The sequence below is a fragment of the Rhipicephalus microplus genome, chromosome 8, assembly GCF_043290135.1.
Source record: "Rhipicephalus microplus isolate Deutch F79 chromosome 8, USDA_Rmic, whole genome shotgun sequence".
In the NCBI taxonomy this organism is placed as follows: domain Eukaryota; kingdom Metazoa; phylum Arthropoda; class Arachnida; order Ixodida; family Ixodidae; genus Rhipicephalus; species Rhipicephalus microplus.
In genome coordinates this window covers 77,151,531-77,166,636 of record NC_134707.1, presented here as the reverse complement: position 1 = coordinate 77,166,636, position 15,106 = coordinate 77,151,531, and the positions used below count along the sequence as shown (strand labels likewise).

The following is a 15,106-nucleotide window of genomic DNA, read 5'->3' as shown; positions in this document are numbered from 1 at the left end:
CAGACATGCAAACCATAGAAAAGCTTTAACACACCTGCCGTCCCGTGGTACGCGGAAGAAACTCGTCCCAGGCTTCTTGTGGGTTCTGCCATTGTTGAAGCACCACGATACACAGCAGTAGCTGCCGTAGCTTGGACCGCCGGACGGCATGGCGTCAGCGTGGTCTGAAAATGTTAGTAAGTGGATGCTTCGCTGTCAAATTACGAAAACGATATGTGCACGTCATAAGTGTACCAGAAAACCCCTTTGAATGATTAGCTAATCGATGCACAATACAAAACCAGTGATACATCTCTGACCCATAAAACTCTGACTTACAAAGATATACGTCAAGACCACGAACAAAGATCTTCAGAAGTTTCCAGGCCGCTATCCCTTGTAATGCAATGGTATCGCGGCCTGGGAACTTTAGAATACCTTCGTGCGTACGCAGTATCAGCAGTACATTGAGAAGAAAAATCGTAGTTGAAATTTGTGCGGTAAAATTATATTGGAAACGTCAAAAAAATTTGTGGGCAGCTTGCACTAGTGGCACAAGGCTAGCGAAGAAACGAAGATGATGGCCACTTGGCTAGTCCAGATTTGCCTCCGGCACACCAAGAATTATTCGCGTTTCGAGCCTTCGGGAAATGCGTCGTGAAGCATGCGAGGCCCAGCAAACGCTTCTCAATATTTTGCACCCAGCCTACGACCTAGCTGCCCAGCTATGCTCAGCGCACAGACGCTCGCGTCCGTGGCAGACGCAGCACGCGTCGCCTCGGCTTGACGCCGTGCCGCCTTTGCTATACTGCATACGTTGCACAATGTTCCCGTCTAGCTGCCGCATAGAGCCACAAACTTTCTTTTTAGCGAACCTTCCAGTCCTTACAAGCTTCAGGAAAAGGTTACAACTGCGTGAATGAGACGCCACGTAAGAAACAAACTCGCACACACGAAGCGCAACGTGTGTGTGTGCATCTTTCTATGTTTGTTGCATGGTGTCTTTTTCGCGCAGGCGTAACCGTTTTCTGAAAAAATGACCCAACAAGACCAACAACATGTCATTCAACAAGCTTCGCTTGAAAACGTACCTCACCTGTTATCTCACGCACGAAAAGGCCGACGCAGCCGACGTTGACGAAAGCGACGAAAGCTTCTCGCTGTCAGTCATGCATGGGCTTGTCGCTGGGTAGATGGTGTTTATGACAGTACGGCTGAAGAAAAATAATCGCGTAAGGTGTGTTGAATAAATCGTTTTTATATATAAAAAACATACCAAATTTGGGCGTGTAATTATTAATTTGTGAAAACAATTCTGTTGCATTGATTATAACTGTGTTTTTTTTTTTGCGCTTGTGCCCTCTGACGTTTGGTGGGAGCCTTAGTTCGTTACGTAGTCGTGACGCACTTCCCGAGGCCAGGTTTTGCGGATTGTCCGCTCTTGTCTTCTTCTTTCTCTATGCTGTCGCCGAGTATAGATGCTCGACATATGCTGGTAAGGCTTTGTTCATGCCTCCATTTCTGTTCAAATAATGGATGATTCTGTCAATAAACTTTCATGCGATAGAAATCACCTTCGCTATGCACTTTCATTTGCTTTTCGTGCCTTTTGCTGTGATGAGCCGTTTGACTAGAAGAAAAGTTTGTTGATGCAGAGAATTCCTTTCACCGTGCACCTCAACAAACGACGCGCATAAGACAAACGTACCAAGCAAAGTGATGGGAAGCTTCCCCAAATGCTAGACAGTGAACGATAACAACTTAGTGAAAGCTGAGTATTTAAAATGTTTGAAAATTCATCTGCCTGTACTTTACATACAGGAACTTGGACTGTTGTACTTCAATTTTGAATGGTGCGATTCCCAGCATACACAAAGAAGGCATGCGCCACAGATACGCAGCACTGACTTACAAGAAAATTTCTTATTGCTGGAGAAGCCTATCATGAGCTAGTAATGAACACACAGGTTTCGCTTGAACTAGAACTGAAGAAAATAGTCAGGCCAAGAGAAGCACAGAATCTATACTGCGTTCAAGCCATACAAACAGTCAAGAACCCTTCATATATACCGCGTAACCGATGATTCAGTATTGCATTTTTGTTCGCGCATCTGTTAACCATGTATAAGGCTGCATGTTTGTAACTTTCAAAATATACATTTATGCACGACTTCAATGTTGTCGAGATTTTTGGTATATTTTGTCAGCCAGGGATGATTCACACTTTATTTCAGTTTGACTGACCGGGAAATAGGTACGTGATGTTGGCTTATAGCACGCTGATTTTCAATGAATAAATTGTTCCCGAGTCAGCGCTGCGTGCTTGTCGTCCCCTTCTATGTCTATTCGTGGATGCGCTGCCATTTCATCATGCGATGTTTATGTACAATTTCCTGAATTGTACAAATGAATATTCAAATGACTAAACACTTTCTAATTCTTTTTCCCTACGAATTGACACGTCACACTAAGTCAGCAATTATGGGAAGGGAATTATTATAAGTGAAGGGAGTACGAAGTCTACGCGCTGCCTCAATTATCAAGTGGAAAAAATAAGGTAGTAGTAATACAGTAAAAATCAATGATAATGACATCGTAGATACCCCTTATTGACAAATTCAAGACAACCACTTCAGAATAAGATTTGCACTATCATAACTCTGAAATGAATGACTTGCATGGTCACTTTCCAATACGGTAGTCTTATTCGAGAGACACGTCAGGAAGAAAGGCTAGAATGGCATATATGGGAAAAATTTGCCAATAAGTTTTCTAGTAGTGCCGTCAAATGAGCATTCCAGCTCATAAATGTATTTTTCGTTACTTGCGAGTACGAAAACGGAACGTAGGAGTTGCAGTCATTAGAAATCCGCCGTAAGATAGCCCTCCTAGCGTTGTTTCACAGGTATATTCATTGCACGAAGACATCTCCTTTCCCTCTGCGCACACCAGATCACTGGTGAGCACGTACGCAAAGTCACCGCTGCTTGATGCGTCTTTTTGGCAAAACAGGCGCATATAACCTGTCGTCTTTGCCACAGGCAATTTCACTGTGGAATCATTTTCCTGATATGATAGTTTCAGTCACCAAGAGCAAGGTATTCTGAGAGCCACTGCACTGTAACTACACATAGCATCACATCATAGCCATTTACATTGATGTGCAGTTAACTTGCGACATTTCCTATGTAATCAATGTCTTAGGTATCAGTGCCATTGTTAAGTTGTATCCAAGTCTATAGTTAAACTGTATACGTTCTCATTGTTCTTTTTTTCCTATGGCCTAAGAAGAGCCTTCAAGGTATGGTAAATAAATAAATACATAAATAAATAAATGAACAAACAAATATAGGTATAATTCTTTTCCAAATAGCGTTCTTAAAGACGACAGGACAATCTGGACGTTTAAATGGTATTTAAGTGGTGACGTTTAACTCTGGATTCCTACATAAAGGCGATTCCGAAGTGCTTCTTGTACTATTGAGTGGTGAAAAAAATGATGGGCTTCTCATTTAAAGTATGCTATTTTCTGTCTGTTGTCATCTTTGTAACCTTGACTTTATGCAAACAAGTCTTTGTTGCGACTCAAGCAGTGCCAACGGAAGATGCCGTGACCGAAACTCTTCCTATTGTGACGGTAAGAAATGCCTCTTTGCATGCTTTAAATTATTGTTATAGTAGAACAATGCCAATTTACACGGCTTCCACACTCGCTGCATAATCACTTCTGAAAGATTTGGTAGTGTCATACTACATACAACTGGCAGAGTCACATTGTTCCAAATGTATAACGCAAAAGTTGAAAGAAAAAAACACATCAAACACACAATGAAGAAACGTGACGGGAAGACGGGCGCTAACGTCACGGGATCCAATCCTGCTGTAGAGACCATGTTTTCGATGGCGGTGAAAAAGCTCTATGTCCATGTACTCCAATTTACCCGCAGGTTAATAAACCCACGTTGACGGAGCTTCTTGAGTCCTACACGACGGCGTCTCTCATAATCATGCCATTTTGGGACATAAAGAAAAGGGACTGTGTTGTGTGTTCTTTGTTATAGTGGCTGCGCTTCCTAGCAAGATGGATCCTTACCAACTGGCCCGATACAATTGTTTATTGAGTACCATTGAAAGTTTCATTCCAGAAATGGAAACGGAAACAGACAAACAAAAAAGATTATGTCAGATTTCTGGTCACGTGCGTGACGCCAAGTAGGTTATTTCACTTTCGAACAGATCAATCGCGGAAGCGCTCACACGCGTTCACATCTTTGGCAGGAAACAAAAGCTCAATTTTTGCCGCGCGCCTTTGTCGGTATACGCACATAACAACAGAGCCGCTATATTCCTCCCTCGAAATCATCATTTCAAACTAAAACGCATTTTTCTGCAGCACGTCGTGATACGTTCATTGCTTCTTACCACACGTGACAACAGAAAGGAATAACGTGCCTTGACATTGCAACATAATGTGCGTCTAATGATTTTTATAGACCAGTAATTATACTGGCTCATCCTAACTTGTGCTGATTCATGCAGTGGTTGTCCCAAAGATGGCGTGCTACGAATTAAACGCAGATGCCTGCAGAATCATTGTGCGATGGTGCCCTTACTAGGCTGCAGTTAGAGTAAACAAATGCATAATAGAGGCGCTAGCAGAGCGGTTACTGCGCATGAATTTCTGGTATATCTAGACCACCTTCAGGGGCCATGACATGCGCATGCATGATTGAGGCGCTTGGAAAGCTGCATCGTTTGGTGTTACGAAAGGGAAGGATGTTTCATCTGCAAATATGGTGGTTGCGTGACTCACGGCTGTTTATCAGGTTCATGGACATGTCTACTCTCGTAGAAAATTGAGACATTAGCGCTGATTTTTGAGCACAGACACAGATTTCACTGAACAAACATTCATGCTACGGCGTGTATTAATGAATGTTCGCAAGTAGCAATGGTTCAGAATTTCTGAGGGTTATTTTCGCAACAATAAGTGGTAAGTGGCAGTGCCTTAACAGCAGAGCTATAATATTACATTTATATTTCAGCGAGAGTCGTAGTACGCTAGCGTCGACAGCATTAGGCAAGAACATCCGACCAATGAAAAAGACTAGCCACTGCCGGAAACACTAGCCAGCATTATTGATTAGGCAACACTCGCACGCAGTGAATATGGGCCATTACTGACGAAGTGAGCAAACGTGAGGCCATGCTGCACAACCTTAACACTAATATACCAAGTTAGCACGCACGATTAAACAGAGTTTCAGTGTTAGCAGGAATCAGCGAATAGCTATCCATCGCAAGCGAATATTAGCAAGCACCAGCTAGCATTGTGAACGCTTCTGACAACTGACCGGGATAAAGATATGCTTTTGTATGATTACCAATGATTGGTAAACACTTGTTGAAACGCTGTGAACATTTAGTAGGATAATGCTAGCAAACCATCCACGCTTTCTTTCCTCTTTTGTCGCTTCAAAAAACACTCCTACCGTGCACCATTAAGTCATTGCCAAGCCACAAATTTCTCTGCTCTCTTTTTTCCTTTCTTCGTCTGTTAACGCTAGCGTGTCATCTACCTCCAACCCGCCTTTTTTCATTTTTTTCCTTTCTTTCTGTGTTTCTCTAGTTGATGCTTATTTCCTTTGCATTCTGAATTTCTCTATTTCTCTGCCAACATGCCGCCAAATTCTCGAGGCAATTCTGTTGAGCGGGCCACCTACGGGGATAGTGAAAGCATATTTTAACCAATGACTTTCCCAATTAAACACATTCTCTTCCGAACACATCTGGTGTCACTTACCTTTGACATCTTAGCATTTAAAGGTAGCCGCCTGCTTCTCTCTCGCTCCTTTTTGTAACTGCTTTCTTATGAGTCCCATTCATAGATGTTCGAGAACAGCATAGGCCTTTATCGTCGGCAACCCTTTGTGATGGCCAAACGCGGGGACCGTCTGCTGGCTTCGAACTTTCAAGCTCGTTGCTTTTTTCGTGTCTGTAGCGGCAGCCCACCGCTCCTACTTTGCATGTTTCCTCTTTTTTGCTTCCCTTTTTTTCTCTACCCTCCGCGAACGTTGTGAATTGAAATGAAGTGAGGACTGCACTTGTTTGCTTTCTAGTTTTTTTTCTTTTTCGACGGCAATTGCCAACAAGGACACGCACCACCACCAGGAGATGACGTCTCTAATAACCCCCTTAAAGCTAACATGCCAAGGATGAGAAGGAAAGGCACTTTTCACGAACATAAGTCCTCCTATCGAAACGTCAGCCAGCCTATCTGAGGAACTTTCATTGTTCACCCAGACTATCCCACTCTTCACAACAGTTTTTTCTGATCCTAAGGCAGTTTTCAAGGCATTCGAAACACTATGGACTGTTTATATAAGCTCTGCACACACAATTTAGCCATCTGATGTACAATATGCGAAGTATATCAGAGTGACTTGTTGGGCTTTACACTCTTACAAAGTATAAAAGAAGGAAAATTCGTAACTTCATATCTAACTCAGAATACATGCAACAATCATTACCTCTTGCAAAAAATTAGGAATGTAATAAACACCAGCACACACTTCGCAGAGATTCTCAGAAATGCATCTTGATAAAATACTTAAATATTGAAGTAAATTATGAATGCAAAAATACAACACCAGTGCACTAGTAGAGATGCCTGGATGGCACCAAACTGTTGTACTTAAGATGCATCATGGAAGCAAGACCACAGCCCACAACTAATATACGCTTCAAGTAACCCTTGACTGCTAAACTGAAGGCCACAAAGTCAAACCATGGCTGTGGTGGCTGCAATTTCGATTAAGGAGGAAATGCACGACACCTGTCTGCTTAGACGTGGATGCATTTAAAGAACCCCAGGTGGTCAAAATATCTGGAACCCTCCACTCCAGTGTCCCTGATAATTATATCGTGGTTTTAACACGTTAACCTCGGTAAATATTATTCTCATTACACTTGACATGAAATAAAGCAAGCAGATATTACTATGTAGTTGAAAAAATTCACCATTCAACCCCCCCGATCCAAGGACTCACTTTACAATATTCTGGTATGCCTTCTATCAGTTATCATTAACAATGTTAAACATGAGTATGTATCACTGTAAAATATCCGACATGTTTTGCTATTGGCAAAGTTAGGTATGATGAAGTATGACAGTGGAAAAACACTTGATTGCACTTATGAATTGAACTTCCCAAAGGCAATGAAATTACTACGGTAACAAAAATATATTAAAATAGAATATTCAGTGAAGGTTACACTGAAGCTAAAATCATTAATGTGCTACTTTTTATCACAACGCAAAAAGTGTTTTTAAATGGCCAATTGCACATAAGGCGTCAATTAACATGACATGCAAGTCTGGCGAGCAACTCACTCAGTAGATCTTGGAAAAAACAAAATATCCAATAAGGAGCTCAGTAAGTAGCACTGACACATTCATAAATGCGCTGCCTAGTTACATTGAATTTTAGCCTTAAGAACAGAAAAACACCTTGGCAGATTGTGTCCAGGGGGACACAAAGTAATAAAGTAATGCTGTCATCTGCCCAATCAGCCAAAAATATTGAAATTTTAGTAACGCAAATAAGCAGGTATGTTTGCAATAAAAAGTTGGAGGCAGTCGTGTTTCTACACAGTCCCACTTGGAAAACTTTTTTGATTATGTTTATGCTCCTAGATATCCCGTTTGAAAGTTTAATTTTGCTTTTCATGATTACGCATGCAAGGCAGCGAGGTTCAGCAAAATATCCCTGCATAGCGGAACGAGCAGTCGGTTTTTGCTATCGCCAGCGAATAGCAAGAGTAACCATTTTAATGTTTGCCCATGCCTTCCACCCACGGTAAGATTAAATGCATGAAATCGGAGTCTGTGCTAGTCCTCACTGTCCTGCACACATAATGCAAGTCGCAACTAAATTTCCAGCAAAGTATTTGAGCACAGGCATGCTAGAACTCTTACAAGTGATAATATAATATGTAGAAATGTGACTGGCTCAAATATTTAACACATACATGATCTCCTGCTGCGGTAACCATTAGGTTGATTAATAAAACCTAATGGCACCGCTGACAGTGATAATTATTCTCACATTGCATCCTCCTGGATACATAGCTATCAGCAGAGGTGGCTTTTACATACATAACTTACAGCGCTGACTTCTCTTTTAAGAAAAAACAAAAGGGTTAACTTTGAACACTCTGAACCTTTGTGCTCCTTGAATACAGCTACCAGGTGGCTCTCTGCAGCTCGCTTTTCAGAAGAAACAGAAGCCATGCGCCGCTGATGTGCACCAGCAGTCAAATTTTCCACGAGCCAGCCTTGATGATGGGCTAGTCCAGACGTCTCCCACACTCTCTTCCTACGACGAGCATGTATAGGCTGCAAGAGAAACAAAAAAACAATTTACTGATGTGTTTGTTAGCGAAGCACAATTTGGAACTCTATTTAGAATAAACTGGAACGTTGTGTTTTAAAAGAGTAGGTTGTACGAAAACCAGACATGATACATCAAAAACATCCTCAATGTTTTTGGCGAACTTAGCTGCAACCTTACGAAAGAATATGCATTTTCCACATAACAGTTGTGTAACAAAATATACTTGAATAGCGCTCTGGCATAGTGCGTATACATGCCAATTCATTAATAGGGCAGTGCGTACATGACGGTATGCACTTTGATCAAGTATCCATTCGTGGTAACACATAAAATTAAATTACTAATTTTAGTTTGAACACAACTAATGTAACTTTCTTCCGGCTGCCTACATTAGGAGGATTATGCCGATAACGTAGAAAATTGGTTTCACTAAATTACTATTGTCTACTGCTAAATTATGGCTGTTAATTCAATGATTCCAGGTGGCTAAAAAGGCAGTGCCCCTCACTCATCCCTAACATACCCCTCAATACACGCTATCTAATGAATAATGGAAAAGATTGTGGAAATGCTAATACAACGCACCCATCTTGAGCTAAATACCATCCCAATAAAGCATGCAAGCTTCTGCAACGATCTCAGTAACAAGAATACTGGAAGGCATTGGTCACGATTTAGCAATACACAATAAACATTTGATGAGACTGATTTCTGAAGTTGTGTAATTGCGTCAATGCCAACAACTTGGAAACATGCAGTCTATATTCATGATTGTCAGATGAACATATTGTCCAATTTTCCATTTTCACAGTAACATGTGCATGCCTTATGTATGCATACTATGATGTATACCATTATTGCTAGTTTTGAGCGTTAAATAATCTATTCGTTTCTCCAAACACCGCAGATCCCTTCTATAACTGTAGCGCATGCCTATAGAATTTACTAAGCTTGTCATCTGATGTGAAGCCAATTAAAACAACATGCTGATCCCAATTGAAAGCATGACGTTTTGGCCCCCACACAGGAGCCCTATTCACAAGTGACAAAGACTGTGCTTTTATTCGTGGCCAGTGTGTGGTTTTTCAATGTTTTCATGTGTGTTTCTAAGCAGACGGGCATAAGCTTGTAATCTGTTATTAAATGCCATTGGAGGTCGTGGTCCTTACTGTTCGTACAAGTAAAAGTGCTTAGCAAAGTTTGAACACAAAGTTTGGGCGAGGCACATACAATATTTAATAAACCACCACAAAATAATGAATTCTAAGCATAGCAAAAACAAGCTGGATAAAATAAAATGTGCTCAACCGCATGAGCTATACTGATCGAATTAAGGCTCGCACATTTAAGCTACAGTTATTCGACCCCAATAAGCCATGAAAATTTTGTTCGGAAATGCAGTTCAAATTTAACGAACGGCTCAAAATTCATGGGTTCCGAACGCACCAGGCCACCTATGTTGCGGGTGTATAACGTAAGCTCAGATTTGACTAAACGGGCTATATAAACACCAAAGCGTACATACGTGCAAGCCTTGCGAGCCGTATCTAACACGAGGCAGCATGCAGCACGCGAACTCGAGTAACACGGTAGTTCAAAGATGCGAGCCGGCGTGGATGCATATACCGGCATATGTTCGGCTACCCGCAGCAATTTCTGATAGCAGTTTAAAAAAAGGACGTACAACATATAAAACTGTTTTCAAACTGTTTTGGACGTACAACATATGAAACGTACAACACATGAACCCGTTGACTCCTGTAGCACACAATATGAACAGGCATGCAAAAAAAAATCCTCAAGTTGAGAGATCGAAACATACGCGCCCTAGGCGTAATCAACCCTTACAGCTAACAAACGCCGTCTTGGCCCAACAATTATTTAACCAAAATATTGGTCCATCACGAGCAGGGCTCCCTGCCAACATCACAGCCGACATAGGCCGGCGCCGTCACAACTCGCACAAACCCGCCGCCGAATTCCCACTGCGCACGCACGCGCCATGTGCTTCACACACGCCATGTGCATGCTTGAATCAAAAGAAAAAGCTCGCCCACGCTCAACTTCCCACAAAAACGCCTTAATCCTGATGAAATGACACGCACAAACAGGTTAGCTACGTTAAAAAACCTCACTTATCGCCCACATGTAACGAAAAACGTAGCATGGCGTCGTTATCACGCTCTCGGTGTTGGCAAAGCGCCGACAGCAGGAATGTGGTACGTACCTGGCGAGTGTTCCAAAATGCGACGCCACACGTCCTCGCTTGAGTAGAGTTCATCTTCGTAATAGGCAGCACCGGCAGAACACAAAACACAAACGCAGCGCACAAGCACACCTCAAAAAACGAGAAAAATTGATGCAGAACCGACCAGCTGCGAGGCGCCCGACCAGCGACGGCAGCGAGCAAACACGCCCGAACAAGAATCGTGGTTACAGCTCCGCAGACGAAAATGATGCTCTAAAATGCTTCAGTGATGCATTTAAGTATAAAAAGTAAAAGAAAATATATATAACATAAAAACCAAGGGGGCAAAATAATTTTGTCTCTACGAACAAACAAAATTACGAATAAATTTAGCGCGGGAAGTTTGAAACGCTTGCAGGTACAATGCATTTTTAACAAATGAACAACAGCTGTAATAATCACCTAAAACACTCATGTTCTTGAATTCGAAATATACTATTGTTGACGCACACATTTACACACAAAATTTTATTGCAATGATTGATGGTGCCTATGCATAGGCGTGCCCACCACGGGGGTAGGGGGGCGGGGGCGGCCCTTGGTCACTTACGGGGCGATGTGAATCCCTATAGGTACATGGAGAAATAGAGAGGGGGCACTGTAACTAGACGGGGGTTGCAGTGCCCCCTGCCGATCACCTCATACACCCCCCCCCCCCGAAGGGATGTCAAACTGAATAGATAGCAAATACAAATTTTACGGCGTTGGTCACAGTGTCCCACAATATATATATATATATATATATATATATATATATATATATATATATATATATATATATATATATATATATATATATATATATGTGTGTGTGTGTGTGTGTGTGTGTGTGTGTGTGTGTGTGTGTGCGGGGGCGAGAGGCGTGTCTCTCCCTCCTCTCGTACCCTTCTCCCCTTCGCTTCGCAAAGGCGCTGCGTGCACTGACCATGCCATGCTCTGACCTTTATTTCTTGACCTAAAGAATCACTTCCCGTGCTCCCGCGAGGTTGCAGAAGGTATACTGTGCATTGTTTTCTCTTTCGACCAAGCACGTGTCGTCTTCGATAATCTTGTGAAAACGACTTACACTCGAACGGCTTTTGACCAAGCAAGGGTTTTTGTAATAAATTCAAGCTTTTTTTCTCAATAGCTTTTACACATGAATATGTGCTGTTCGTAGATCGTGACAGCCGATTCTTTCATTCACATATAATGTGGACGATATAAAGTGGCAAAGCATGTTGAATCATACAGGGCGAGAAAAATTAGTCTCTTACATTTTCTCAATTATTCTTAGAGTGTTCTGTAAAATTTTGCCAATGCCTCAATCATTTACTTTATTTTTTTCATCCCTACGACATTGTTATCCTATAGGAAAGGCGTTACTTGCGCTATGCGTGGTATTTTATTTGCAAGCATAGATGCAGCTCGATTCTTGCACGTGCACTCCCGCGCCAGTGGTCTGGTGCTTATGGTGCTGAACTGTTCACCCGCAAGTCGCAGGATCGAATCCCGGCCGCTCACGGCGGCCACATTTTTGGTGCGGACGAGAAATAGTGCGAGACCTGTTTAGTTAGACTTATGTGCACCTTAAGTATAACCCCAGATGGTTTAAATTTTTGGAGACCTTTGGTACGGCGTCTCTAATGATTATATGACAACTTTGGGACGTTAAACGGAACAATTTTTATTGCAACAATTATAGGTGTACACCCTTTTGTTCTTCAACACCCTCACGAACGGCATAATAACACCCTTTTGCCCCTTACACCCTTCTCTGAGGGTGTACGAGCAATGAAAAGGGTGTTAGATCCATTCAAAAAGGGTGTAAATCTGTAAAACACCCTTTTTACACCCATAAGGGTGTAAAAAGTTTTACTGTGTACTATACAAGCCGACATACGGCCGACGTTTACTGTGCTAATCTTACTTATTCTGTATTAGCCAACGTTCGCTGAGAGGGAGTAAAGACTTTGGCGTTACCAGATAGCATGCGCGATAATTACGTAACAGCAAGCAGTGTTTAACTGTTGTTAGCTGGTTGCAGTCAATACTAGCCTAGATTAGCGAGAAGCAGCCTGTACAGTGTGCCACTTCAGATAGCATTACTGTATAAATATATACAAATATATTCGTATTGCTATATTTTCATTTTTACTGTGAAGTTTTTACATGCTTTATTACATCAATATTTATCCTGAATTGCGAGAGCGTCACAGGTGCCATTTGACGGAGGCAGACTACGCCCCCTCTTGCGCTAAAATCATTTTCGTGACCGTTTTCATTTGATATCATTTCGCCTAGTGGCTTCACGTCTGATAACAACAAAATAAAAGATGCACCCTGTGCATTTCTTGCCGTCCTAACGTGTTAGCTTCATTAGGTATATTTCAGAAAAACGTGCCCCTCGATTCTTTGTACTCTACCGGTCTGTCATTGGCTGTTACTGATGTGATGACATGCACGTAACTCTGAAACGTTTGTCCAGCGCATGTGCGCAGTTTAACTAAACGATTGCTACTGCTTCGTAACGTCTGCGTCATGCGATTTCTACCATTCACATTACGTGGCACTCATGTCGCGAATATACTTACGCAATGACTTCTGCTACAATCTTGTCACACATACACGTCATACGTCGCATATTGTGGTGCATATCAACGTAATTAGGTCACCACTAGGGTTATATTGTGTCACCATGTAATGAATGCCATGACATGCAAGCTTCTTTTGTTTACGCCCTAAGCAAGCATTATTGAGTCTACCCAGCTGATTTGAACGGTAACCTGAAACTAAAGTCGCAATTCATCTCAATCTCAATTTGTGCCATGAAAGGTTTGGGGCTAGGAAGGCATAGTGTGACGACATTTCGTGGAGGATAGCTTAAATTAGGATTATTTGAATCTCCAAATCCTGAACGGAAGCATGACACTTTTTTGATACGTATCGTGATATCTATAGTCAATACATCAATATGAAGTCGCAGATGGCGTGACGTTGGTGATGTGGATGGCCAATGTCACGACTACTAACACCGCTATTGAAAGCATTTCATTGCCTGGTGCGAAAAAATGAAACACGAAATCATTTTCCACATCTAATTGCTAGCACCCAGGGGAACAAGCAAGGATGGATTCCCTGAATAACCTTGGCAACGTGGTATTCGTGCGGCGAAACCCAGCAGCGCGTCCGGGAATCGAAAGCTCAATTACGAAGTTAAGCAGTCGGATCTCACAGCTTTCGGACTTCACGAACCGCTGCGGCGGAACAGAGGTTACGGTGCTAAGCTTGCGGGACTTCCATCACGGCCGTGGCAGCTCTCTTTCAATGGACTCGAAATGCCAGTGGAATCTTTGCTGTGAAATATCAGTGCAAGGCGAAGAACATACGGGTCATCCGAGATTTGTCTGAATTTAAGCATCAATAAAGAAGGCAGTATTGAGACAGCTATCGTATAGCACCTAGTATTATGTAAGCTATAGCCATATTCACTGTATATTTCAGTGGGAACGTACTTTTTAAAATTTACGGGCGTTATGAGCATAAACTTACATGCATGACTTACTACTCTCTCGTTTAAAACAGAACACTGCAGCAAAATTGAGAACTTTTTAACGTATGCAGTACGCACAAAGCCGAGAGCACGGTTCTTTGGGAAAGTTATACTATAGCCATCGTTCTCACAATGATTTATTCACTACACTTGCAGCACCCGCAAGCAGCAGCTATACGGCGTCTTCAAACGGGTGATCGCAAGAGTACAAGAGTGTTTGCGTCCTGTGCATGCGGCCTTGAGTCCCACATTTTTTTCATATCCTCGAGCCCGTTGGATCCCAAGATGTAATCGGTGTTCCCCAGCAGGTCACGCTATTTTAGGGGCAAAGCTCCCTATGGCGTGGCTTGTGCGTCCCTCGTAGAACTTAACCACCAGTGGCACATACGCGAAATAGGTATAACATCGGCCCTCCAAGGTGGTGCCGGTGATAGATTTCTTCTGTGCGTTGTGTAACAATAGAAAATAGTGCTCAATGTACATGCCAATGGCTGCTAATGGAGGATGAGAGACAGGAGCATTCGGCTTTTAGTCAACGCGCACGCTGCGATCCCCATTAGCAGCCATTGGCATGTACATTGAGCAATATCAGGCAAGAAAGGGTTGCTACATTATACTCGCTGGATGTAACCTCCTTAGTTTTAGAAAAGTTTAGCGAGCATTGAGCCGCAGGGTTATGAATACAATGAACTAGTATATACCATGAATGAATTCGAGGTGGTTAAAGGGGGGAAGCAGATACGAAGCGCAAGCCGTAAGAAATTAAGAGCTGAATCCTCCTGTCTCTCATTTCACATTAGCAGCCACTGGCATGTACATTGAGCACTATCTGACAGGAAAAGGTTGCTACGTTATACTCGCTGGGCGTAACCTCCTTGGTTTTAGAAAGGTTCAGCGAGCATTGGGCCGCAGTGCCATGAATACAGTGAAATAGTATATATCATGAACTCA

The 15,106-nt window shown here is 42.3% G+C and overlaps 1 long non-coding RNA gene across 2 annotated transcripts in view; it reads left to right on the top strand.

Annotated features, from left to right (window-relative positions):
• The window catches only part of LOC142769184 (uncharacterized), a 135,710-nt gene that overhangs the window by 24,427 nt on the left and 96,177 nt on the right, over positions 1-15,106 (top strand). Inside the window, exon 1 of one of the 2 annotated variants that reach the window (XR_012885697.1) lies at positions 3,473-3,616. The exons of the other annotated variant lie outside the window; for it this stretch is intronic. This is a non-coding gene — a long non-coding RNA (uncharacterized LOC142769184). Of the gene's footprint in view, positions 1-3,472; positions 3,617-15,106 lie in introns of those variants that run through there. 2 annotated transcript variants of the gene reach the window in all.